This window comes from Lissotriton vulgaris, chromosome 9 (genome assembly GCF_964263255.1).
Source record: "Lissotriton vulgaris chromosome 9, aLisVul1.2, whole genome shotgun sequence".
NCBI classification, from domain to species: domain Eukaryota; kingdom Metazoa; phylum Chordata; class Amphibia; order Caudata; family Salamandridae; genus Lissotriton; species Lissotriton vulgaris.
The window spans coordinates 75,107,619-75,133,088 of record NC_141697.1 but is presented as its reverse complement, the minus strand read 5'-3'; the positions used below and the strand labels follow the sequence as shown (position 1 = coordinate 75,133,088).

The following is a 25,470-nucleotide window of genomic DNA, read 5'->3' as shown; positions in this document are numbered from 1 at the left end:
TGCCTTATCTTTCTCTTACTATATCTCGCCCTGTTCCTTCCTCTGCCTCCTTCTTTTTGCTTTACTCTCTCCTATGTTTATTTCTTGCTCTTTATTCTCTTTCTTTCTTCCCTCTCTTCATCCTTGTATCCCTTTTTCTTCTGCCATCTCTCACTTTCTTTCACCACCTTTCCCACACCCTCCTCCTTTATACCCCATGACTCTTTATTTTTGTTTCTCCTTCTGCCTTTAGTTATCAGTTGTACCAAGTCCTTTCTTTTTTTTGCTGCCACGGCTCTCTGTGCACATCATCCTTCAAGCCCCTGGGGTACAGGAGAGGAGAAGGAGGCCAGTGTCACTGACTTGTTTCATTTTGATTGCGGAAGCCATAATATCCAGCTGTACTGACACGCCCATCCTCTACTGCACGCTGGGGCGGGGGTGGGAGGGACTTGGCCATTTTGGGTAGAGGATGTAGCCTAATGGCCAGGGCGGTCGATCTCAAATCTTGGGAACCGGGTTCGAGTCTCGGCAATGACGCTCAACAGCCTGTGATTCTGGACAAATCACTTAATTGCCTAACAAAAATGAATGTGTCCTTGTGTAACGCAACTAGTGCTCATGTAAAGCGCTCTGATACCAGCTTCGTACTATATAAAACTACAAAAAAATGATGAGATAGTCCACAGAGTTATGCTGGGAGGTGGAAGCCAAGGTTTCTCGCTCGGCTTGCTTTTGGCTCCCGACTCCCAGAGGACCTTGGGCTGAGCCAAAGCTTAGGCATCTATCTTGAGCCAGGTTCGAGCCTTCAGGTGGCTCACCCACCTCTACTACGTTTCACAAGCCACGTGGGGTTGTCGCTCAATATGGCAACCAAAATATCGACCTGCGGATATATGGCGGTAATATTATTAGTTCTAAAATATCGTCTTCGTAGAATTAAAAACGATAAATCTCCACTTACCTACACTATAAGTTGGTAGTCATTACTATTGTCTCAAAATATCTGCAGGTTGTTATTTCGACCACGAAATTGTGGCCTACAACCGCACATCTTTCCAGTGGAATGATCTCTGAGGCAAAATAATAGCTTGAGATGGAAACAAGAGCCTTTGAAGACTTTAGCCTCATCCGTGCGGCGCATTTTCCTGCTGTGCGCTGAACTTTTCAAAATCCAGCGGTTCATGACGAACTCAGCTTGTCATGAGCGTACGAGAGGTGTACTTCATGACGAGCTGAGCTCCTCATCTGCGTCGAAGGGGTTAAATGTTAAACCTCACTAAAGAACCCACAGCTAGGGACAAACTTGTCTCGTGTCCGATCCCCATATGAACAGAGCACCCACAACTTTTGACGCCTTCCGTCTTCCACCCAAGGGCACTAATGATACCGAAGTGATCAGGCTCTGCGCAATTTTTCAACCACTTATGCTCAACTCATCAAAGATCGAAATCTTATCTTTCTAAGCTTCCACTGACCCATCTCCATTCGCTCCAAGACCAATGATTTAGTTTCCCCACGTGCATTTGCTTCTGCCCTCTTCTATTTTTTCAGGACAATGATTGGGTCCAGTTCGTAAGTTAAAAAACCTTAGGATAAACCACTAAAATGTCCTTAGATTTGGTGGTATCCTAGGTTAATAAAAAATAACCAATGGGTAAATACAGGAGGCATAACTAGGTGTAATGCCTGTATGCACCACTGTATGTGACTAAATGATGAAGCATGTCACATTATGTGAGTGAGCCATCCTCGTCCAGTCCTTGGAATTGCCTAGAGATTAGGTCAAACACAGGTAGCAGCACAAAGGGACATCCTCAGGCCCTTGATAACGAGTTGCTTATTAGACAAATAGGCAGATAGCAGATCCAAGAGGGGACCACGCCAATTCTTGTGTTTATATATGTAATTAAGGGCAGGCGTTAGCCCTATAACACTCTACAATCTATCTTTTGGTGTGATATAGTGGCACCACCACCACTGCTAATAAAGCCAGGGGCAACTGCTGAACATCAACTCTGGGGAGAATTTTCAAAGCCCAAAGCAAGAAGATTCATCGCTCTCCTCTCCACAGGATCTCTTTCCCTATCAACAAGACTATATTGGGAGCTATTTGTTGCTATCTTGGTCTTCATGGAGGTCCATCTTCCTTCAGTGGTCTGAATGAAAGTTAGGGTGGCAGTAGCCAAGTGTGACCAGAAATTGACTCGCCTTCATCCCTTGCGGAGTTTGAAGATATAAGTCTGTCCACCCCTTGCTGAGTTTGAAGATACAGGTCTCTCCACCCGTTGCGGAGTTTGAAGATACAAGTCTGCCCACCCCTTGCGGAGTTTGAAGATACAAGTCTGTCCACCCCTTGCAGAGTTTTGAGATACAAGTCTGTCCACCCCTTGTGGAGTTTGAAGATAAAAATCTGTCCACCCCTTGCAGAGTTTTGAGATCCAAGTCTGTCCACCCCTTGTGGAGTTTGAAGATTCAAGTCTGTCCATCCCTTGTGAAGTTTGAAGATACAAGTCTGTCCAGAAATCCTTGCTAAGGGCGGCCAGAGACGTTGAGTTGGCCATCTGCTGGGAGGACTAGCGTAGGGGTGCATAGTAGCTCCCTATAATGTTCATGTCAGGGCTAGCTTAGACAGCTCATGACACAAATCCATACATCAGAGCTGCACTAAAAGGTGTACCACAGACTGATGGGCGACTTCCTGCTTCGGGATTTCCATTTGGTGGCTTACGTTTCCCTTTGGTTCCTTGTTCGGAAACAAATCACTGACTAATCCTGCAAGAAAGTCAAATAATTCTTTACAAAATAATACAAAATTATGCGTTATTAGTCAAAATGCTGGTTAGGCAATTTTCTGTGCAAAATACATAATTGTGTCTTTTTTGTACATAAGGATGCATTTCAAACTAAAGAATCTGCACAACATTGCAGGTAAGATGCACAACAGCCGCGCATGTTCAGTTTGTTTGCATTGTTTCCATGATAGGATTTTTAGCAGAACAAAATCTCAAGAACACAGCATGGTGTAATTGCATAATCTAGGGCATTTTGTGCAATATTCGTAAAGTGAAATGCTGGGAACTATGCAGGATTATGGCGGTATTAAGGAAATGTAACCCATGCTTACTGCTGACCTCATTTTGCATTCAACCAGAACTTCTCTGAGGTGGAGAGGGCAACAACCAGTGCTTAATTTGAGCCTGTGGTTTCCGGTGCTTGGCACCGGCACTTAATAGTTAACACCGGCACTTATGACAGTCTGCCACATGGTGGTGCTGTCTGTCTAAATTAGAGATGAGCACAGCAACAGTTGTTTATGAAGTCGGTATACATTAAAAATGATGATTACATACCACCCACGCCAAGCCCAAGCCAGCTTTTGGACGTGGAATAGTCTGAATGTCCACACCTGTGGGAGTGTGATGGTTAGTAGTTATGTTGTTGCTGTCATTAGCAACACTGGCAGGGACAATGGTTGGTGCAAGCTGCAGCAGCCACTTGACAAGGGTCCTGGCACCTATTTTGTAACAATTTAAGCACTGGCAAAAACTAGTGCCAGCAGAAAAGACAAAAGGCTACAGAGCAGTGACATCTCTGGAGAAAGGGGGGAGGCAACCTATGGCTTGCAGTCTGGTCCCAGAATGTGAGAGATTCTTTGTGCTTTCTATCGCTCAAAACAGAATCTTACTGCTCTAACTCTGTTTCTTCTGTCTTTGCTTTGATTGCAGAAAGCATCTGTTGCTTCCTGTGGAATGTTCCACTGGTTGGCCCAAGAGCACATTTAGAATAGAGCATAGCACATGCACACATTACTGCTCAGATAAACCAAATATGGTTGTCCTGGTCCCAGAGAATAAGCAATAACATAATATTCAACAGACACCTCCCGAAATATCCGTAGATTGTTCCACGTTCAAGATAGGACACACAACCGATTCCCCGATGCTGCATGCTTGATCCTAGATCTGGAGAAAACATTTGCCACCTTTACGTAGCCGTATCTATTTGCGGGCCTTCTACATGTGGGTATAGGTCCTACGCTCATGGCATACACCAGACTATTATACACAAAACTTACATCCTGAGTCTGTTCCAGCCGTCACATCTAGCTCCCTTTCAGGTGCCACGTGGTAACCGCCAGGGCTGCCCATGATCCCCCCCTACTTTTTCCCCTTGCAATAGAGCCTTTAGTCATCCGTCTCAGCGAGGGGGGAAAGAATAGGGGTATTCCATTAGCGGGCATCACTCACAGTGTGTCCCTATACACCGACGACCTACAGATATACCTACGAGATATCACAATGAATGAATCTCACGCCCCTCTGGACCACACTGGACGACGTTGCGCAAGCATCTGAGCTGAAAGTCAACTGGGCAAAATCTACCATATATCCCCTTCGCCTTAACCTTCCCCAACAAGAGATTTGTATCAGAACAGCCAGACTTGCTTGGAGCGTGGGGGCTCCACGATCCTTAGTAATCAGACTGTATCCCTCCCCTAGGGAAGTATATGAAAGCAACCTCCGCAGAGCATTGACAGGCATACACACCCAAATTCAATTTCTGGTGGCCTTTACCCCTGGCCCCAATAGGAAGAATAGCTTTAGCAAAAATGGTGATAGTGCCCCGTCTCCTCTATCATTTCAGAAATGTATCGGTAATCCCCCAACAATCTTTTTTTGGGAACTCAATTCTCTGCTAGTCTCCATGATATGGGAAACGGATCGCCGGAGGGTAGCCCTAAGAGCATTACAACTACTAATGGACTGAGGGGGACTGTGCGCCCCATCCTTCGAAGCTTACTTTCTTGCAGCATAACTCTAGTGACTGTCACGCTGGACAGTGGGACACCATCTGGAAGAGATAGGATCAGACTCAGGACCCCTGACAATCCCGACGAAAAACCGACTACTCCTACCAGGCACCCAACCAGACCAGACCCACCCCATTTAAGTGACGGTGGCCAGATCTTGTATTCTACGTATTCACTGACTATCCCGCGACACACCACTATACACCCCTTTGCTGCCATTGGCAGGCCTACCCCGGGGCTGCGGCCAATACACCACCCAGGCCCTGCGAGTATGGACGGAACACTCACTCCTGGAGGCAGAGTCCCTGTTTGCGGATGGCCAACTCCTCCAGTTTGACTGCTTGGCAGAGGAAAGCGGGCTCCCACACAGACAATTTCTCCTACCAGACAACTTGTCTCGGACTGTAAACAAACCTTGGATCTGTCCAGAGGGAAGCCCGCAACACACCTGGTACTCCACACCATCCTAACCATGGGCTCAGAGAGCCACCTTGACACATGGGAGGCAAGTGCACTAGGGATACAAAGAAGATTTGCATTGCTGGCCCTCCTTCCTGCAAAGCTATGTATCGCGATGCATTGGTGCGCACCTGGCGGCCTGGAGAGGTGCAGAAATTAATTGGGGCACAGCAGAAGAAGACGCAATAAGACTTGAGCAGGCACGAGGGATGCGCCACCACCACATCTCCATGGAGTGGGCAGCACTCCTTCAAAATTTTCAACTACAGGGGACATCCGCCCACTCACCCATGACACCACCTACCACGACTAGAACACCAGACCCAGAACCCTCAACCACGAACACAAATGAACATCCACACCCATTTCCACCCCCAGCATCACCCGCACAGATACATGATTGGACTCCCCGTGAGGACATACACTCACACCATGCTCCAAAATAAACCTACACCCCGTGCAACGGTCAACACAGGTGAACACACACACATGCCCACCCCACACCCCTACCCCCAACCACTTGCCCCAGTCACTCCCCGGTTTAGACAATAATTTCCAATCCTTCTGCTCATCGAAGATGAGACTGACAATTCAGCCTCCTAAACGCAGGCAATGCAAACTGACTCAAAACATCTCCATCCAGACAACGCAACATGCAACCCACCCTAACACGTTCACAACCCCACATAGACGCTCCCCAGAGTTGTAACGTAACATACCTTCTGTAACCAGAAAATGATGTGAATGTTGAATGTAATTGTAGAATGTAAAACCTAATAAAATGGTTTAAACAAAAAAACATAATATCCAACAGACCTAACAACAACCCAGCACATAAATACCATATAGATGGGTGTCTGCTTGCTTACCCTGACCCGGACTTCAACATATATCATACACCACCTAGCAACAGTACACATTAAAATATAAACCTGTATTGAGCACCTATAGACATGTCACTTTATAGAGAGCACCACGCCCTGCCACCGCCTGCTAGATTTGAGACATGGGAGCTTTAAAGCAAATCAAAGTGCTAAACAAATATTTAAAGTACAAGAAAGGCCAGATAGAGCGTGTGCAAACTCAACCAAAACCCAACCAAATGCCATGGTAGCACACCTTGCTAATTTACACTTTGGAGGGACTTGCAAAAAGAGCCAATAGATGCACTCTCATCAGCAGAATAATAATAGATGTTAGACGTTTTTGTAGACAAGAGCAGCGTCAAAAACTACAACACGTTTTTACCGAGACCTTAGAGTTGCGTTCTGCCGCTTGCTACAACTTGGAAAATGAACTACTACTGTTTCCAGCTTACCACCATATCTGGGGCCCTGAGGCGCGTGCCTATATTGGTGGCAGGCTACACCATGTAGGATATGTGGTTAGAAGTGTAAAGACTTTGTTTTGATCTAATGTTCTTTTATTAACTTTCTTCTGCTCAGACTCCACTCAGCCGGCTACTGCACATGGATGTCCATTCTGAGATATTTTGTTTAAAGCTTGTGGTCCTGCCCAGGCATAGGTTGAAGGGAGAAATGGTGGAGAGAACTGCTGGGACTCGGACTTCGTTAATATCAACCCATATCTGTCAACATGACATGTCATGAGGCGGTGGAGTGGTCAAAGTGTGATGCTTGTCGGGACCCATGGTGGCAAACTACCTTAAAGTGCTACAGTGGCCAGCGACCTGGCACAGATCTCTTCAGTTATTCCATCCCTCTTCTGCAGGGCAAACTGGAAACCAAAACCGGCCCTGGTAAAGTGCCCTGCCGGCCCCTGGGGTTTGGGGGTGCGGCTGAGCTGTTTGCCGGGCCGGTTTCGGTTGATTTTGTTACAGGGGCCGACATTGCAGCTATGCTGCAAAAACGTTCATGTAACAAAAACGCCCCCCAGGGGCCTAAAACCAGCCCACATCCTGGTGGCCCACCGGGGAAATACCCGGTGCCCGCTACGGCCAGTCCGGCCCTGCTCTTCAGTTGCAGAGTGGTAGGGCAGTTTATTCGTTTGGGCAGTACAGCACTGGGGGATACACATGAACCATAGCAGTGTTGTGTTACGTGACTATAAAGGTGTCAAGCAGTAAAAATAAATTGTTATGCAGCCTGTATGAACTAATAACTGGCTGCCTGACCTTAACGCCATCATTCTACAGAGAACTGTGGTTCACACTCGTTTCTACAAAAAGCCAAAACACACAACTAAAGAGTAAAACCTAAGAACGTGGGCTGTAACACTTACACATCCTTCAATGCGAAGCAGCATTGGCAACACAGCCCCTCCCCCTCCCTCTCTGAGCGCGTTTGATGGGCCAGACCCTAAATATGTTCCCAGAATGCAGCGCGGCTGTGTTGACATTCACGATTGCTATTCCTGGCTCAGCTCTCCTAATAACTGCATGCCCTAGTTGTACAAATCATAACACGCGAACCCAGATTAAAGCCTGCCACTGTCGGCCAATCCCCGCAGTTTTCCGGCATTCTCTGTGACGTCAGCGTAAAACGCATTCTAATAAAGGGGTTAATTCAGTCAGAGGTTACCGTAACCTTTGACTGAGCCAATCCCCTTATTTGCAGATGTTTATTCCTCAGATGGAAGACCCACCAGCCTTGCAGCGGCTGCACGTGACACAGGGCATTAACTGTTCTATTCATAATCAGAAACCCCACATGCAGGATGAAAGGCGATGAGTAACTGTTGTCGTTTCCATCTTTGAAGACAACTCGGTGGGTTTTATGAATACCCTTTATAGCTTTATATTTTCAAGGCAGTATCCAAGACACAGAACACTCCTCACCAAGGTGGTTCCAGGCAGCAAGGCTTTTTCCTATAAAAAATCAGTTAACAATTAGGACACAAAAGTAATTAACTAAATTGAACACTGCCTAAATAGAGAGTCAAACAGCTTGATTCACAAACTGCACTTTGCAGTACTAAAGTAGTACAACAAAGCGTACTAAAAAGTGCTATTCACAAACCGTACTTTTGAAGTAACTTACTCTTTTGAGTACGTTTACTCCTAGGTATTCACAAACTGCACTTCTTGTTACGTTATGTGTCAAGCACACTATCACCCATGAGGTATCCTAGCCGGCATAGTAGCTTACTTTTTAACATACTGTAGTGTAGTTCCTATATTCCCAATAGGCTCTGCGCATTGGAATAATATATCCTATAGATTAGAAGTAGGACTGAGGGCGAATATATTAGACTTAATTGTGAGTGCCAGCTAGCTCAGAGGTCACTAGAAACTTTCTCGAATAAACAAGAAGGGATTTGTTTCTGACAACCACATAAACATGACAACTTTGTTTCCCCAAGATAAAACTGATCATCAGTGTCGTGGAAAAATAGATAAATATTTCAATCAGTCAATCGTGCATGCTTCGTTTCACCAGAGGTGCAGAGAAATAGATAGACGGGCGTTTTCAATAAAACGGTTTTATTGAACAGTCTTATTTCTCAAGCATAAGAAATGAACTGCTCCAATCGTAAAACTGGTTGTAAAATATAATGCATCCAGTATAAATAGTAGAATAAAATAATACTGTAGGAGCATTGTATGGTTCCTAAATCATAGATAAATACATACATAAATAACAGAGGCTAAAAGTACTCAACTGGTGCTTCTAAAATACGCCTACCCCGGTGTACCTAACCTTAGCTTAGTACGAGGGAAGAAGTAAGTGAGGTGTAGCATAAATGTGTAGTATTCCTTTGCCAAGAATCTGTCCAAGATTTCTCTTAAGGTCTAATCAGCTACGTACCTTAGTTTAGAATGAAGAAGGTCAGTTTCGGGACTCGATTTCCCAACAACCCGCAAGGGTAGCTTGGAAACACTGGAGCTGGATTTCTCGGCAGAAGAAAAGACAGCGTCTCTCTCAGTGCGTCTGCTGGAGGGTCGGCTTCCTTCGGCACTTGCTGTAGCAGGATGCGTCGGGCAAGTAGATAGTCGAACTGCTCCAAACCACCCTGTGTTTGCTAAGGCAACTGTGGGCATATTTATACCTTGAAGTTGCCGAGTTTGACGTAAAGGTGGACATAATTACGTCATTAAAGACTCTCAGTTATTTGAAAACTCCATGAGTTCTTGGACAAGTCAGTTCTCGAGCAAAGGGAAAGTCCCTAGCTGCTGAAGCCGAGTTTTCCAAGAAATCGTTGTAGATTTTCGGAACTAGTGGAAGTAGCCCTGCCGTATTTGGACTGTATGAGCTATGACTAAATATGGTTATGATTCTTATGCCTATATAAGGACATAGGGATTTATACCTATGTAAGGGCATGAATCAGGAAATTTACAATAGTGTCCTAAAATGGTTTACAACAATACACTTTTGTAGTAAGTTACACTGCTGTAGTAAGTCCCTACCTGCATTATTTTGAATGTGAGGGTGTTGCAGTCCCAGTTGTTGGCCGTGTGTGGTGCTGGACTTGATACAAAAGTCTCAGCTAGTACCAACGCGTAAGTTACTTCAAAAGTGCAGGTTGTGACTATCAATAAAGTAATAAACTTACCCAAAAGTGTAATGTTACCTTGTGAATCGGGCCCTAAATCTTTAAATATGTCTGTATTGTTTTGCCACATGTATTCACAAGAGCTGGAGATTGTGAAATGGAGTCTCCTGCAAAAAACAAAACAATTTGAGCCGTTGGTTGCAAGTGGGGTCCACCGGCACTCTTTTTTACCTCATCACACTTTGACCTAGGCAAGAGAGAGAAAAACACAAAAGGAGGCATGAAGGGGGGACTCAACCCGTTCCATCCTGTCTTGTGCGCGGAGTGATTGCTTCGTAATATCCACCACACCCAGCATGTGGCACAGTTAAATTCAATTTCTCTTCAAGGCGCATATCATCTGATTCATTCACCAAATCCAACAAGATTACATTCAGAGAGGTTGTATGTCTTGTGGTCGCGGTGCTATCGTTGCAGCATGGCAATGGCGTCATCCTCTGCGCCCACCCACCATGAGGTGCGGTATGTGATTCCCAGGTCACAACAATCCTTTTTTTGGCCTGAGCTAGGCTAGGTTTGTAAACATGCTAGTGATTTTACAGTTTGTGAATCCAGGGCGCAGGCCCATCACACTTGATATGGGCCGAAACGCTACGGTCCTCCCTGTAACATCAATGGCCATTATCACTATCCTGGCCTGTTCTATAAATGTATGGCACTCCCAAACCACATGATAGAAGTCCACACCAGATGATCTGCATACAGAACACGAACCGTTTGCACTTGCAAACATCTTCTTACTATGCTTGGAGGAAAGAAAAGCTTAGCATGGGTAACTGAATTGTATAAGTTTAAATCTAGAGTTCCCAGTTACTTTTTAGTGTACGCTAATGCTGCCACCCACTACGTATCGGTCAATCTTCAGCCCAAGTTCAAGCCCCATTTTTCTTTTAATTCAGTAGTGTCAATTCAGGACAATCTCAAGAGAGATCTATATGGTATGGTGACTGCCCTACTGCTCTCACTATATGTCAGTACAAGTTTAGCACATAAAATGGTTGTGGTTTGTCGCAGCTACTTTTCGACGTGAGGCAGGCGGTCAAAACCATGCAGAGCAATGATGAAGAAGAGAATTTAAAGAGCGTCCTGTTACCCCAAACAGGTGTCCTGGTGCTAGTAGGATAACTGAAGAAACAAGTACTAGCTGAAAAAATGAAATGGTGACGATGTAGTTCTTGCGGGGGATCTGGCGAAGCCAACAAAATTGAAGTAAGAGTACGAGAGACGGTTCCAGGAATGCACGCGTCCTTGTGTGACCGTTGCAAATGGGGGAACTGTGAGTCGCAAGGCCATAGAAGAGCGTAGGATCAGAGCAGGGCAGTAAGGGTTCCATTCATGAGCCAGATAAGAGTGTCGACCATGATAGAAGGCCTTGTCTCAAAAACGGAGACTCTTAAATGTAAATAAATGTAGTATACTTGTAAAGCGCACAGATGCCCCAGTAACGGGGCGTCCCGGTGCTGTATAACGCTGTGGAACCCTTCCTGGTTCTCCCTGTGAGATGCCCCTCCTGGGCACCCCCAAGGTGTAGCCAGGCATCCCAGTGTTGTTGGGGCTGTTGGGGAGATTAAGCAAGCTATTGCCGAGAGTTGCAGCGTGGGACCCATGATTAGAGTAGGAGCCGTGGCGAGAATTATCGAGTCCGCGGACATTGAGCCTAAGACCCTGCTGAGTCGGGACTTGAACCCTGGTCCCGGGCCTGACCTCTGCTTCAGGGTTTGCCGCTTCTAACCAGTGAGCCACACTCCTCCACCAGAGGTATCTTTCTTCTAGGGGAAGCCGGTGTTTAGAGTGAAGGCCAGCTGCGACAAAGATATGACACGAGTGTTGAGCAGCAGTAATTTCAAGGAATTGCAGTGGTTATAAGTTATCTGGGGTGACCGAAAGAGACCAAGTTGTAATAAACTCCTACGATAGTCTTAGGTCAGCTTTCAGGAAGCTAAGGCATAATTTTACACCTAACTTAGATAGAAGCCGCATGAAGTACACATTGTGCTAAAAAGAGATAGATTAGAACCTAAAAGGATACAGGTTTTTTGTACGAGTTGGTGGAGACCTCACTCCTTGATGAGATTGAAAAGAGGTTTTTGTGGGGTATTGGAAAGAGTAATTCTATTGGAGTAGTAAGGTTAGAAATCAGGCATCACTTTGTGAAAAAAAACAGAGAAGAGTGAAACACCAACCCTTCAGGTAGGAAACATAGGTAGGGTATCCAAGACATAAGAGCCTTAAGCAACCCCAGCCGGCAGCAAGAAGTGATCTCAAGCAGAAGTAATAGTAGCAATGCATTTCATCTGATGTTTTGGTTGGATCCCAGAACTAGTGCATGAATGCGAATCTCGCCTGTTGCAGTGATTTCAAGACATAACTCTCCATCCCCATAGGACATCACCTAGTGGCCTGGAGAGCTGTAACATCAGCCATGTCCCTAGTGAAGATAGAGCCAGTCCAAAGAGAAAGCCATCTCATGAAGTGAAAGTGGTTTACGACAAAGAGGGTGTAGATCCTTGCATGTACACCATGAATCAGGTGATGCAGATCAGTGCCCAGTGACTTCGATGTCGCTAAAGACCTTGGCACCTAGATAAACCTGAAATCAGGCCTTCAGTCTCAAGGCTGATATCTGTCACTAGTGAATCATTGGCTAAATAACAGAGACTGACAAAGAGGGGGCGGGACAAAAGTAAGCACCATTACAACTCTGAACATGCTTCCACATTGATAGAACCAACAGAACTATGATGCTCACTCTACAGGTCTTGGGTGGGACTCTGAGACTGTGTGGAAAAGTGGAAAAATATACAACTGTTGCAGTGCTACAGAGAAAGAGCACACACCCTACTTGCTTTGGACCCTGGGAAATGGAACAAAATGTTGTATCCAAAGCAATCCACACTTTAGATCTGAAGTAATTTTTAGAAACACTCAGGGCGGATGCACAAAGAGTCTCTGCAGTTGTGACGGAGGCTCCAGAGTCGTGGCGGAATCTCTAGATGGCGCATTCTCTGCAGGGTATTGTGCGAAGATTCCATCGCGACTGTGGAGACTCTTTGTGGATTGGCTCCTCAGTTGGCCTATTGTCTTGAGAACCTGGAGACATCAGGGGCGGCTCTAGGCTCATGGCGGCCCTGGGCAGGGAGCGTAGGTAGGGGGCCCAAAGAGGGGGTCCGGGCAGAGCGGGAGGCCAGTGAAGAGGGGGGTCAGGGTGTTTGGAAGTGGAACAGAGCCGGAGGCCACCAAATCCCTGCCAGTGGCCTCCACACAAATATGTATCCATATACAGAGGATTATTACATTAGGGATATATATATTGGCGTGGTGGCCCCTTAAGTTTGGCGGCCCTGTGCAGGTCCACAGCTTGCACATGCCTAAGGCCGCCCCTGCTGGAGTCCAACAAAAATTGATGCCCTTACGCATCCCGGGTCCTGGGGCCTTGGCAGTGCTGGAGCCAAAAGCTCAGACAGAGGTAGAAATAGAAGGTCTTTCTTTCAGTATAAGTGTTTCAGTCTGGTTGATGGCTGCATCATGGCTGCCTGCCTGATGTTAATTCCTGGGAAGACTCCGGTGGCACAAGCCATTTCCTCTGATTTGAGCCTTCTTATTAAAACATTTTCAATATATTGAATAGCAAATGCCATTACATAAGCCAACAACAAGATCGGATCAATAGAAAAGATGCACATGCAAACTAGTCCCCGCTCGCTCCATCACTCTCCTGTCAATCAAATCCAGGGGTCAGCATCATCCAGGCCCACAAACCCATGTCCAGGCAGACTAGGTAGGAAGATCTCACTGGAAAAGCGTCAGGGAATTTCAAGATCTTTGTAACAAAAACACTGTTATGTTTTTCTGACATGGCTCCAACAAGCAGAAACACATCTTGCCCTGTGACTTCAGGACTTGTCTATCTTTAGTTTATTGCATAGAAAAGAAAAAACTCACCAACGTTAGTCCTATCTGTATATATTTCAGTTTCCACTCTCGACCTGTGGGGTTTATATTCTGATTTTACATCTGTAATATGTGTCTGTAATGTCTGCACAGTTAACTGTGTTCTTACTGGTTTTGGTTTAGGTTGTAAAGCTGCCTGCTGCCCTTGGGTAATGTTCGCACTCAAGAAAATTGAAATCAATAGTTGTGCTTTACAAATGCCTATTAGCGACTTCAATTAACGTGTGTCGGTAAATCAGGTGTTAATTAGTCCACATGCAGCGGGCGTTATTAGTAGTTAATGGCACTTTCTCCTCATATGCCTCAACCTTTGCATGGAGCCCACAATTGTGATCCTGCCATTTAACAGCAATTAAGACCCCCGACAGAGAGAAATAACAACCCCGACTTGCAGCATACGATTCACATAAATGTAGGTAAAAGTCTGTTATGAATCACTCCTTTTGGCTCCCACATTATACATGATATCGAGGGCCACTGGAATTATGCGGTCGGGGAGGGCCACATGGTGCTGCAGGGTTGACTAAATGACACGGCAAGAAAATGCAAATTAAATTATGTGACATAATGTAGAAATTTTTGTGGTAGTATTACTTTAATATGTTGTCATTTTTACATTTGCTAACACTACCTGGCACCAGGTAAACACCCAAATACAGCAAAAAGCAACAGAAAGGGGACCAGTCAACATTTTCCACGGGCCTTTCACCACAAGGCAACATGCGTTGCTGCATTTTTAGTAACGTTTGAACCATATATATATATTTTAATCTGCAGATTATGCAGCAGATGATGGAGTATGTCGCAAATGCAGTGAATCCATAATTATTGGTAAAACGCAAACGCAACAGCTGCACAGTCACCTAATTCCAGTGGCTCTGATGATATCTTAAAACATTAACACCATTTTGGGCATAAATGACCTTTGACAGGTTCAAGACAGGAAACTGTATACTGAATTTTTATCAGTATCAGTTTTAGATAGTGAAAACGGAAAAAAAGTGTTTGACATTCAGGGGCATACAGCCGGATTCATGAAGGTGAATTGCGCTTGCAAAGGGCCAGATTCTCAGAATCTGGACCTTAGCGAGCGCAATTTTTGCATTTGGGATTCATCATCCCAAATGCAAAACTCGGTAATAGCGAATTCGCAAATTTGCGAGGAATTACATTTAAGGAATCTCTATTTGAGATTCCTTAAATGCAATTCATCATCCATTTTCAAACTGCGAAATCGCAATTTCGGGCCGCTATTTACCGTGAGGTCAAACCTCGTGGTAAATAGCGAAAACTCAGAAAAATGCTTTTAAAAGCATTTTTCTAAGTTGCATGTTGCACACACACATGTCCTTTGGACATGTGTGTGCGCACCAACACTTGTTTAAATTAGCATTTAAGGGGTGCCTCTGGACACCCCTGGCACCCTTTAAATCGCTATCTTATTTGCGATTAGCTAATTGCTATTCGCAAATAAGGAATACTCCCCATTCATTCCTATGGGCCTTTTGGCCCATAGGAATGAATGGGGAGTTATTCCTTATTTGCGATTAGCAATTTGCTAATCGCAAATAAGGAATGTGTAGGAATCGCATTTTATTTTGCGATTCCTACATGAATCCCGTTTTGCGAGTCTGTAATAGCGATTCCTTATGAATCGCTATTAAAGACTCGCAAAACGGGTCTTTGATGAATCAGGCTGTAAATCGGCTCGCAAAGGGCCAGATTCTCAGAATCTGGCCCTTTGCGAGCGCTATTTTTGCATTTGGGATTCATCATCCCAAATGCAAAAATCGCAATTCTAAAAATCGCTAAATTGCGAATAATTGCATTTAAGGAATCTCAATTTGAGATTCCTTAAATGCAATTCATGAACCATTTTAAAATTGCGAATTCGCAATCTGGGACTGCTATTTACCGCGAAGTGTAACTACGTGGTAAATAGCGAAAACTTAGAAAAATTTACTTTAGTGCATTTTTCTAAGTTGGATGTTACACACACACATGTCATTTGGACATGTGTGTGCGCAACACCTGTATACATTACCATTTCAGGGGTGCTACAGGGTGTCCTTTGGACACCCTGGCACCCTTGAAATCGCATCCTTATTTGCGAATCGCTATTTGCTAATCGCAAATAAGGAATGACTCCCCATTCATTCCTATGGGCCTTTAGGCCCATAGGAATGAATGGGGAGTCAATCCTTATTTGCGATTAGCAATTAGCGAATCACAAATAAGGAAGCTGTAGAAATCGCAATAAATATTGCGATTTCTACATGAATCCCGTTTTGCGAGTCTTTAATAGCGATTCCTTAATAAACGATATTAAGGACTCGCAAAACATGACAATGATGAATTTGGGGGATAGTTACAAGCCCCTATTGCAAACACGTGACTTTTCACAACGTAGTAGTGGCGATAGGGTCTTCACCTTATTCACAAGGCAGCGTTAAGCCACTTACGTGGCTTAACGCCACCTTGTGAAAAAGGCCCCCCCTTTATGATATACTTAGCAGGAAAGGGGTGGGTCGGGGGTGTTGGGGTGGACGTTCCCCTGCAGCACTCATTGATTTTGATGCTCCGTCATAGTTATAAGGGCAGCGTAAATATGAGGCAGCATAAACATTAAGACCAGGGAAAATCAGGTCTTAAACAGGTGCAAAGAGGAGAAATGTTTCATTTCTCCTTGCTTTTGCTGTTTCTTTGTGTGCTGCGAGGTGCAGCACACATAGACACTGCAAAAGGCCATTGATTGTTTATGTGGAGGGAGGTGACCCTTCCTGCACATAAACAATCAATAGAAAAAAATGGTGTTTTGCAACTTCCATGTGTGCTGCTTAAGCAACACACATAGAAGTTTCGAAATGCCATTTCAGAGTGTTTTTGTGCAGGAAGGGGCACCTTCCTGCCCTTAAACAGTTTTCCCCTACAACGCAGGCATCCTTGCACTATGGTGCAAGAGTGTCTGTGTTGGCGCTGGGCAGCTAAAACTAGCGCCAGCGCAGGGGGAAACGCTGGGCAGCACTCTATCCCTAAGAATATGGCGCAGCCCTGCGTTTTGTAAGTGGCGTAGCACTGCATTAAGCCAAGGTGGCTAACGCTGCACTCCGCCATTTCCTCGTAAATATGCCTACAAAGTCTCTAAAGAGGCATCCAGTGAATGATGTCACAATACATATCTAAACCCAAGCAGACGTCATCAAACAAAGCTCTATTCTGGAAAGCCCATTTTTAGCGATTGTTAGTTATGCAACACTGTGTAAAGAGAACTCCTTTTGTGCTTTTTGTTTTTTGGATGACCACTTCAAAGTGTGTAAGTCACAACCTAGTGATCGCTTTTAGGAGCATAAAGAAAATAAACTGTCAAACAACAAACCATGTGACGTTTAGGAGTTACGAGGCGGGCAAGTCGCAGAAACGTGAAAGGGTGTCACTGAAGAGTGTGTTGGCAAAAACTCCATGCAGTGAGAAGTGTGTCAGTGAAAGTGTCACTGGTGAATCCCTGAGTGTGTCTGTTAACATATTACATGGAAACAGTGTAAGCATCAAATGCTTATGTAGAGTGATACAGTCACAGTGTTGCGCATGCCATGAACAGAGGACCAACAGAGGCTTCTGATGGTGGACTATCAAGAGCCTCTACCTTGTGATACGCAGGGGCAAAAAATCACATTGAGATAATTTGCAGAGTGTTTCCATAAGACATCAGAGGGTTGCATGGTGAACATTATGGGTGTGATTTAGGTCTCGCAGACGAGTTACTCTGTCACAATGGTGACGGATATCCCGTCTGCCCAAATATAAATGCCACAGGTCATAACTGGAATTATATTTCGGTGGATGGTATTTTCGTCACCGTTGTGATGGAGTAACCTGTCCTCCGACATCTAAAGCAGGCCCTATGCCTGTAAAGACATCATATGATGCAGTGAAAATCAAACAGTGATACAGTGAAGAGTTAGTCATTAAAAATTTCATAAATCGATATGAAGAAGAGTGTGTCACTGAATACATCACGTGGTGACACCATGCATGTAGAGTCCTTTAATAAAAGCAATACAAATAATAAAAGTCAGAGTGTGCCAGTAAAGATGTCACATATTGGTGCAAGATCCTACGTCATGTTACTATCTGCTGTCTTCTCATCTCTCTCATCTGTGTTGTGCGACTTGGCCCTTTCTGCAGGGTCATACCCAGACGTTTTTGCCTTCACTCCTACAATTTTGTTGAGTTCATTTTTGTTGGACTTTGGACTCTGTGCACTTTACCACTGCCAACAAGTGCTAAATTGCTCTTGCTCTCTCCGTAAAATATGGAAGAGTTGGCTGATGCCCAATTGGCCGATTTAATTTACGAATAAGTCCCAAGTGATGAGGCACTATGAGCGCCCGGGGCCTGTAAATTAAATGCTACTAGTGGGACTGCAGCACTGATTGTGCCACCCACTTAAGTAACCCTTTTAAACATGTATCAGGCCTGCCCTTGAAGAGCCTGTGTGTGCAGTTTAAACTGCCATTCGACCTGGCGCAATAAACCTTTTATCAGGCCCAAACCTTCCTTTTTAATACAGATAAGTCACACCTAGTGTAGGCCCTGGACAGCTGAGAGGGGAGGGTGCAATGTATTTAAAAAGTAGGACATATACTTGTAGGTTTTATACATCATGGTAGTGAAAAACTCTTAGATTCATTTTTAAGGGCTATCTCTCCCATAAGCTAACATTGGAGTTACCTTAATACATGTTATAAGTGTTATTTCCAAATGGGAGGAGATGCCAATCCATGTTTGGTGTCTCTGGAATCACAATTTAAAATCCTAACTTATGGTGATGTTGGATTTTAAATTGTAATTGTGAAAATGTCACTTTTAGAAACTTTGCCTTTTTCTGCCTTAACCATGTAGTGCCTGTAGTATGTCTCTAGTCACATGACTAGGTGTAGCTGACAGTTGAGCTTTATCAGGGCTTTAAGTGGGATGAAAAAACTGGGGGTCTCTGAAAGGGAAGTGGCCAATGTAATTTAGGGCGTGGCTTAAAACAGGTAAGCTAAAAATATGTGCTTAGCATATTGTGTGCCGCCCGACTTGTATTTTGCTGTTTCTGTCATTTCATCCAGATATATGATACAGCAAGTAGCATCATACCTACAAAAGGTCAGGAGTATTGGCTTTGTCAATGGTTGTTAGATGGATAGGAAAAATAAGGAGCAACTATGGCTTGTATATAATATTGAAAAAACGTCCACTTAAAGCCCAGGTGACACCCCGACAATGTTGCTGCTTCTGAGTTTCAAAAAGAGAAGGGGAATCTAGAGAGAAAATGACTCTCTTTAACGGATTTCCCTTCCCCTACAACGCTCATCTGGCATGACATCATGACATCATGACGTCATGACGTACCTTCTCCACTTGTGAGAAGTGAGCAGTGTGAGCATACGCACATCGATGTGCCTGCTGTCACTGCAGTCAGGAAAAAAACGGACCGCCGGTGCCAGGGCACAAAACAGAGCTCAATAGAGACACGTACCGAGGACTCCTTAAAAAAACTGCCAGTGCTCAGCACCGGTGAGACCTGGCCCCACTTAAAGCCCTGAGCTTTGTGTATTCCTCTTAGACAGCCACACACAATAGGGAGTTTAGGTGTGCCTGGATGGGCCATCACTAGTAGGATGGGGAGCGGAGCTGGGCACAGCCCCACTTACACCTGAATGGGCTTGGCCTGCCTCCACACAAAGGGCTGCATACCCCCTGTAGTTAGTTTGGAACCATGGCAGGGAAAGCAGGATACCGGGGGACTTCAAATGGAAACTTTCAAAAGCTTCTCCCCAACTTCAAAGGCACATCTGGTTATAAGTACTGAACCTCAGACACCAACTCTTTAGAACACTTCTGGGCCCTTGGATACTCTACCAGGAAGAGTGACTGCTTTGCTGCTAAAGGACTGCCACTCTGTTGGGCTGCACTCTGCTGGACTCCTGCATTGGTGTGCTGACCCACTGCCCTCTTGCCTGGGCGAGAACGCCTGGACCTGCATCTCTTGAACCCAGAACCCAGAGTGCCTCCAAGGGCTAGATGGCTGGCCTCTTGATTTGAAGCATCGGGGACATAACAGGCTTTCCACAGCCTTGTACCTGCATCTGGGCTCTGCCATCTGTGAGTCTACCTTGCCAAGTGGTGCCACACCAGCCCTGGACCCTAGAAGTGAGCTTAACCAGCCTCTGTGGGCCCAGCAGACTCAAAGCATCTCCTCTGCTGCGCCGCGCAACACCAAGCAGAACCGACACATCCCCGCTGCTGTGTGGAATGGACCTATCACAAAGACCCGCAACCCCTTCAGAACCACATCTGTGCAACGTATCCTCAGCACAGTCCCTCGCATCTCTTGTCGCTGGCAGCCACAACGATAACAACAGACTCTGCATAGCAGTCTTGCAGCCTCGCAGCTCTTCGGAACCAATGCATCGCTCCGATCGCAAGCCACATCCTCGACACTGGACATCGCATTGCAAGCCCCGTCAATGCAGGTACTTGCACTGCAGCCTCACTGCATCTCAGAACCAATGCATAGCTTTGGCTGCATGGCGCATCTTCGACACGGATCCACACAATGCTCCGCAACACAGAATTTCAGATACTTTATTGAGCGGGCATAACTGGGTCCCTGTAACCGACCTGCACTTCATCACATTCGGCCTAAACTTGAGACTTTGTCCTAATACGGCGTAACCAGATGTCAACAGTTTGTGCTTTATGCCTTTCAGTGCTATTTTCTCTGACAAAAAAAAAAGAAAATTCAACATCTCTGGTGCTTCTAATTGAAACTTTTCTGTTTTGGTCTTGCTATATTTAGTAAGAAATACTGTTGTGGGCACCTTTTTTGGTGTGTTTTCACTGTGTTACTGTTTGAAGTATAGCACAAATACTTTACACATTGCCTCTAAGTTAAGCCTGCCAGCTCTGTGCCAAGCTACCGTGGGATTGAGCACAGGTTACTTTGGGGTTTGCTTCTGCATTACCCTAACAAGGATTGTGGTTGCTGCTTGACCAGGACTCACACCTCAGTCAACCAACAACCTAATTTCTTACATGTGTCTAATAGGTGTTATTGTGTATTCTTTTTTAACATTTTGGGTTTTACCCTTTCTGCGTTGTAGTAGCTCAGGGCTCGTGGACACTTTAAGAGGCAGAAGCTTGGCTCATGCAATATTTATGCGCATAAACCAAGCGGAGTGAAAAGCAGCCCGCTTCGCATTGCATTTGGCCTCTTTTTCCAAGACTGCGAACAATCAGGCTCGTTATTCCCCGGGCACCCTGCCGCGGGGGAAACTTGATCGAAAAGGCTGCTCTAATTTGGGAATCTAAATCTAGTGATTGTGCCAATTTGCGAGTGACATAATTAAAAATCTGGACCAGACCCTTGGAGACGGTATTTGGAGCAATTAAGCAAGATCAAACAAAGCCCCATCATATTCCCCAAATCACCCTGCTTGAAGTACGCGTAAAGTGGCTGCACACAATGAGGCGCATTTAAGGCCTTGAACAGGCTATGGGGGAACTTAAGCAAAATCCCTTCTCCAGTGGAAATTAAATCAATTTCCCGCCTTTTTGTACACCATGCATTGCACACCTGGAGTCTCTGCCCCATTATGAGATGTAGTAAATAGGATTTAAGTAAATAAATGAACAAAAAATGGCAAATCATATAGTAGGCTATTAGAATATTTCTCTGGCATTTAGAAAGTAAGTCTCAAACACACAATCACTAGTATACATACAGGAAGTGTGTAAGTAAAAAAGCTGTGGTTATCTGCAGAGATCCTCATTAAGGATCTCATGAGTTTTAGTAATTTTTTATACACTCCTTGACTATATTAAAGGGACAGTTATCCTTCAAGTAGGGGTCAAGTAAGGGAGAAAACCAAGTTAGGTTAAGGTTCCAATCCCATAGTCACCAAATTCTTCTATACAAACTACACCCCTGCTTTTGTCGTAAAATGCATGTAAAACAGTTATGTGTTTTACTACAATGTGTGTCAAAGCAACTCACCTCTGAATCAACTACCCATACAACAGGTATAAGTTTATATATACCTTTGATAAATCCTGAAAGTAAAGCATAAAAGACAACTGGTACCTTATTCCCTATAAACAAAGATGTCGTGAATCTATACAGAAAATAGTCCACGGACAGTATTGTGTTCATAGATCCACAAACATCCATTGATACACATAGTAAAGATTCAAAAGACAGAAATTGTTGTGTTACATATAGACAGATATAATACCAATACATAACTAAAACAATGTATGCATATTGTGCTATGCGATGTCAGTCCATAATCTGTAAGCAAATAAGAAAACACACTAACAAAAAATACATCTTAATAACTAGTAGTAGTTTTAGATTTCAGTTTTTCATAAAGCACAATATTTATTGCTAAAATGCCTTTTTCAGGGCATTTGTTTTTACATCAGAATTAGCATTCCGCGAGCAGGTTTAAATGTCCACTCTACATACATATACACAAAGTTTAAAATCAAGTGACACTTGGCAATACATATAATGATGAGGTACTGTCCAATGCATATTTATTCTGCCTAGATTGTCAGTCATAGTTAATGTCACGATACCTATGGCCTCCTGAAAACACACACATGTCAAGTACTGTTGACAAACACGTGAGTGGCAGTAAAGCTGCCAAAATGCATCAGTGCGTCAAACACCCGCACAGTCTATGGGGATCTGTACATCACCAGTTTGAATCTCGAAATTCCCACCTCAGCCTTTCATCCTTCACAGGTTGGTAAATTGAGTACCATTAAACTGAGCAATACTGTTATCTTTTAATTAGAGTACTTAGAAATGGCAGACATATGGTATATCGCACTATATAAAACCAAAGTGTTAGCATTATTACTACTAGACTGGTATTTCTAGAATAAATTGTGATAAAGAACATTTTCTGAAATGTATGCCTCAGATTCCTCAATGCATTGTGGCTATGCTAAAGGTCTAATATTCATTTCCACTAAAGCATACGAAAAAGTGATGGATGGTAGACTTAAATTAAACTCAGCCACTGGTAAATAATCGGGTGGCATCCCAGTCTATTGTAATTTTGCACACCATGCCATCTCAGTTTAGACCCAAATATACGCAAATTAGTCTTGACTCTTCTTCAATTGGAACAGTCTAGCAGAAACTGCCAGGCCAGGTCCTCTCTGAACAGGAAAACAGGCAACCCAAGACTGTTTTTGCCTTTTTATGGCTCATTAATTGGCTGTAGCTTGGTTACAGTGTAAATACATTTTCTACATACCAATAGTCAAGTTGAAAAGGCACCAAGGCGCTATTTACCTTTTTTCATACTTTAATATTTTTTGAAAACATTACGTACATTTAGAATAAAAATGCAGTAAGTTATTCCACACCCGCACTACATTAAAGGCTGTACATTGAAAGTCACTAGATCAGGTGTCATAACCTTGCAGGTAACTAGAAGTGTTATTAGAATGGATGGATAGCCTCAACCCAACCGCCGCCCACTGCAGCACACAGACAATTCGACATTAAGACCTCTAGCGCACTCTCCTCGTGACTATCTCCTATATCCCCCCTCCCTGGCCTAATCTCCTCAAGAGTCATTGTGCTCCTATGATGACATTACGCGAATGTGAGACCATACCCTACGAGTGACACCGTGCTCTCTACGACGATTTTATGCAATGCGTCATGAGTCGTTGTACATACTAATATGTTGATGTATCTTATGAGTGATCATGCTGCAAAGCACTCCGATACCTTCGGGTCCTGCTAGCTCTACATAAAACTCTAAAATAAATAAGCAAATAAATAAATAAAATGTAATAATAATTTATAAAAGTATTAATAGCCATTTAAGTAAAAAAATAGCTGATACTATAGTGTATAATATTCATCCTTAGTTTTAATAAAAATGTAAAAAGAGCTGGGAGTAGAGTAATAAGCAAAACAAAGAAGAAAATAAAAAGGGACAGACAGACGATGGATGATAGATAGATAGATAGATAGATAGATAGATAGATAGATAGATAGATAGATAGATAGATAGATAGATAGATATATAGAGCTAACCTCCACAAAAACAGAAATATATATATATATATATATATATATATATATATATATATATATATATATATATATATATATATATATATATATATAATCAATTTAGTTTCTGCAAGCGCTGAAACGCCGCCTTGACACGACCTCTTGCGATGTGGACTCGTGCTGGGTGGCAAGCCCTGCAATTCTTTCGTAATTTCACACGCTCCTCTCGGTATGAAAAGCACGAGCCCAAGTGCATCCAAAGATATTTATTTCAGCAAAACGGTAACAAAAAACTCAACGCGTTTCGGGATAGTCTCTCGTGAGCAAGGGAGACTATCCCGAAACGCGTTGAGTTTTTTGTTACCGTTTTGCTGAAATAAATATCTTTGGATGCACTTGGGCTCGTGCTTTTCATACCGAGAGGAGCGTGTGAAATTACGAAAGAATATATATATATATATATATATATATATATATATATATATATATATATATATATATATATATATATATGAAGAAACACCTCCCAACAAGAAGAAGAGAGCAGAGGCCCGAGGGGGAGTTCAGGAAGCTTCTTTATAGTAGCCAGTCTCTGTAAATGGCGGATGCATTTCGGCATAGGTATTGCCTTCTTCAGCGCCTAGAGAGATATGTGGGGATCAGAGTGAGTCAGAAGTATCCAGCCGCACACCGATAGGGTGACATCAGACTCCGCCCCCACAGCTGCTGATGGTGTAGCTCACCTGTTCACTGGAGGCCTGCCATGTGGACTACAGGACCCAGCATGCCGCGTAGTGGCGTGGTGAGAGCTGCAGGAACGAGTGGATGATGGTGCAGTCTCGTGGATTTCCTGCTATCACTCCCGGTAGTGTCCCAGTGTTAGCCAGCAACAGAGTAGTCCCCTCGCGCCCCCTGGACCGCATCACCCCCAAGGTAAAGGGAGTCCAATGGCGGGGGCAAGTCCGGGAATCCAGCTTCGCCCAATATATATAGTTACAAGGGCTCCATTTTACCGAGGGCCCCCGACTCTGCAGGGCGGGCTCTCAATAACAATAACAGGAACAGAAAATCCTGTAGTTTCCAACAAGCATCTAAAAGCAGAGCCCAACTCCGACTTGCGTACAAGATGACTTTAATTTGTCACGCGCTCAGCAACATTACCACACTCCTTTAAGTCCGACCGGTTTCGGCGACCACGCCTTCTTCACAGGTGAGTGTAGTCTGTAACCTATATATATATATATATAAGCTCCAGGATGCCCTTGCAACCAGCGTTCAACACAAGGCATTTAATCAGGTAAAAACATCTCCTCCCATCCTTCATTGACTGACACGTTTCAAAGGTATGTCCTTCTTCCTCAGAGGCTGGATGGGCCAGGCGCGTGCATATCCCACCTCCTCCCAATGTATGCAAGATTCCACGCCCCCAGATGGGTGGTCCTATGGTACAGTATATAAATATATATATATATATTTACTCCAACTTGTCAACAACGTGCGTGCAGCACAGACAGGTGCGTGGACGACAGAATAACGCCAGAGACAGACTTCTTCTATCCAAGTGTTTTTTATTCCATTAAATCCGTGAAGTGGTGCAGCCTCAGACGCGTTTCGGGCACATGTAGGCTGGTGGGAGGAGCATGTCCTCAAGGTGGACTACAAG

At 44.2% G+C, this 25,470-nt stretch overlaps 1 protein-coding gene across 1 annotated transcript in view; it reads right to left on the bottom strand.

Moving 5' to 3' along the window:
* The window catches only part of RGS6 (regulator of G protein signaling 6), a 1,185,454-nt gene that overhangs the window by 832,671 nt on the left and 327,313 nt on the right, over positions 1–25,470 (bottom strand). The window lies entirely within an intron of this gene.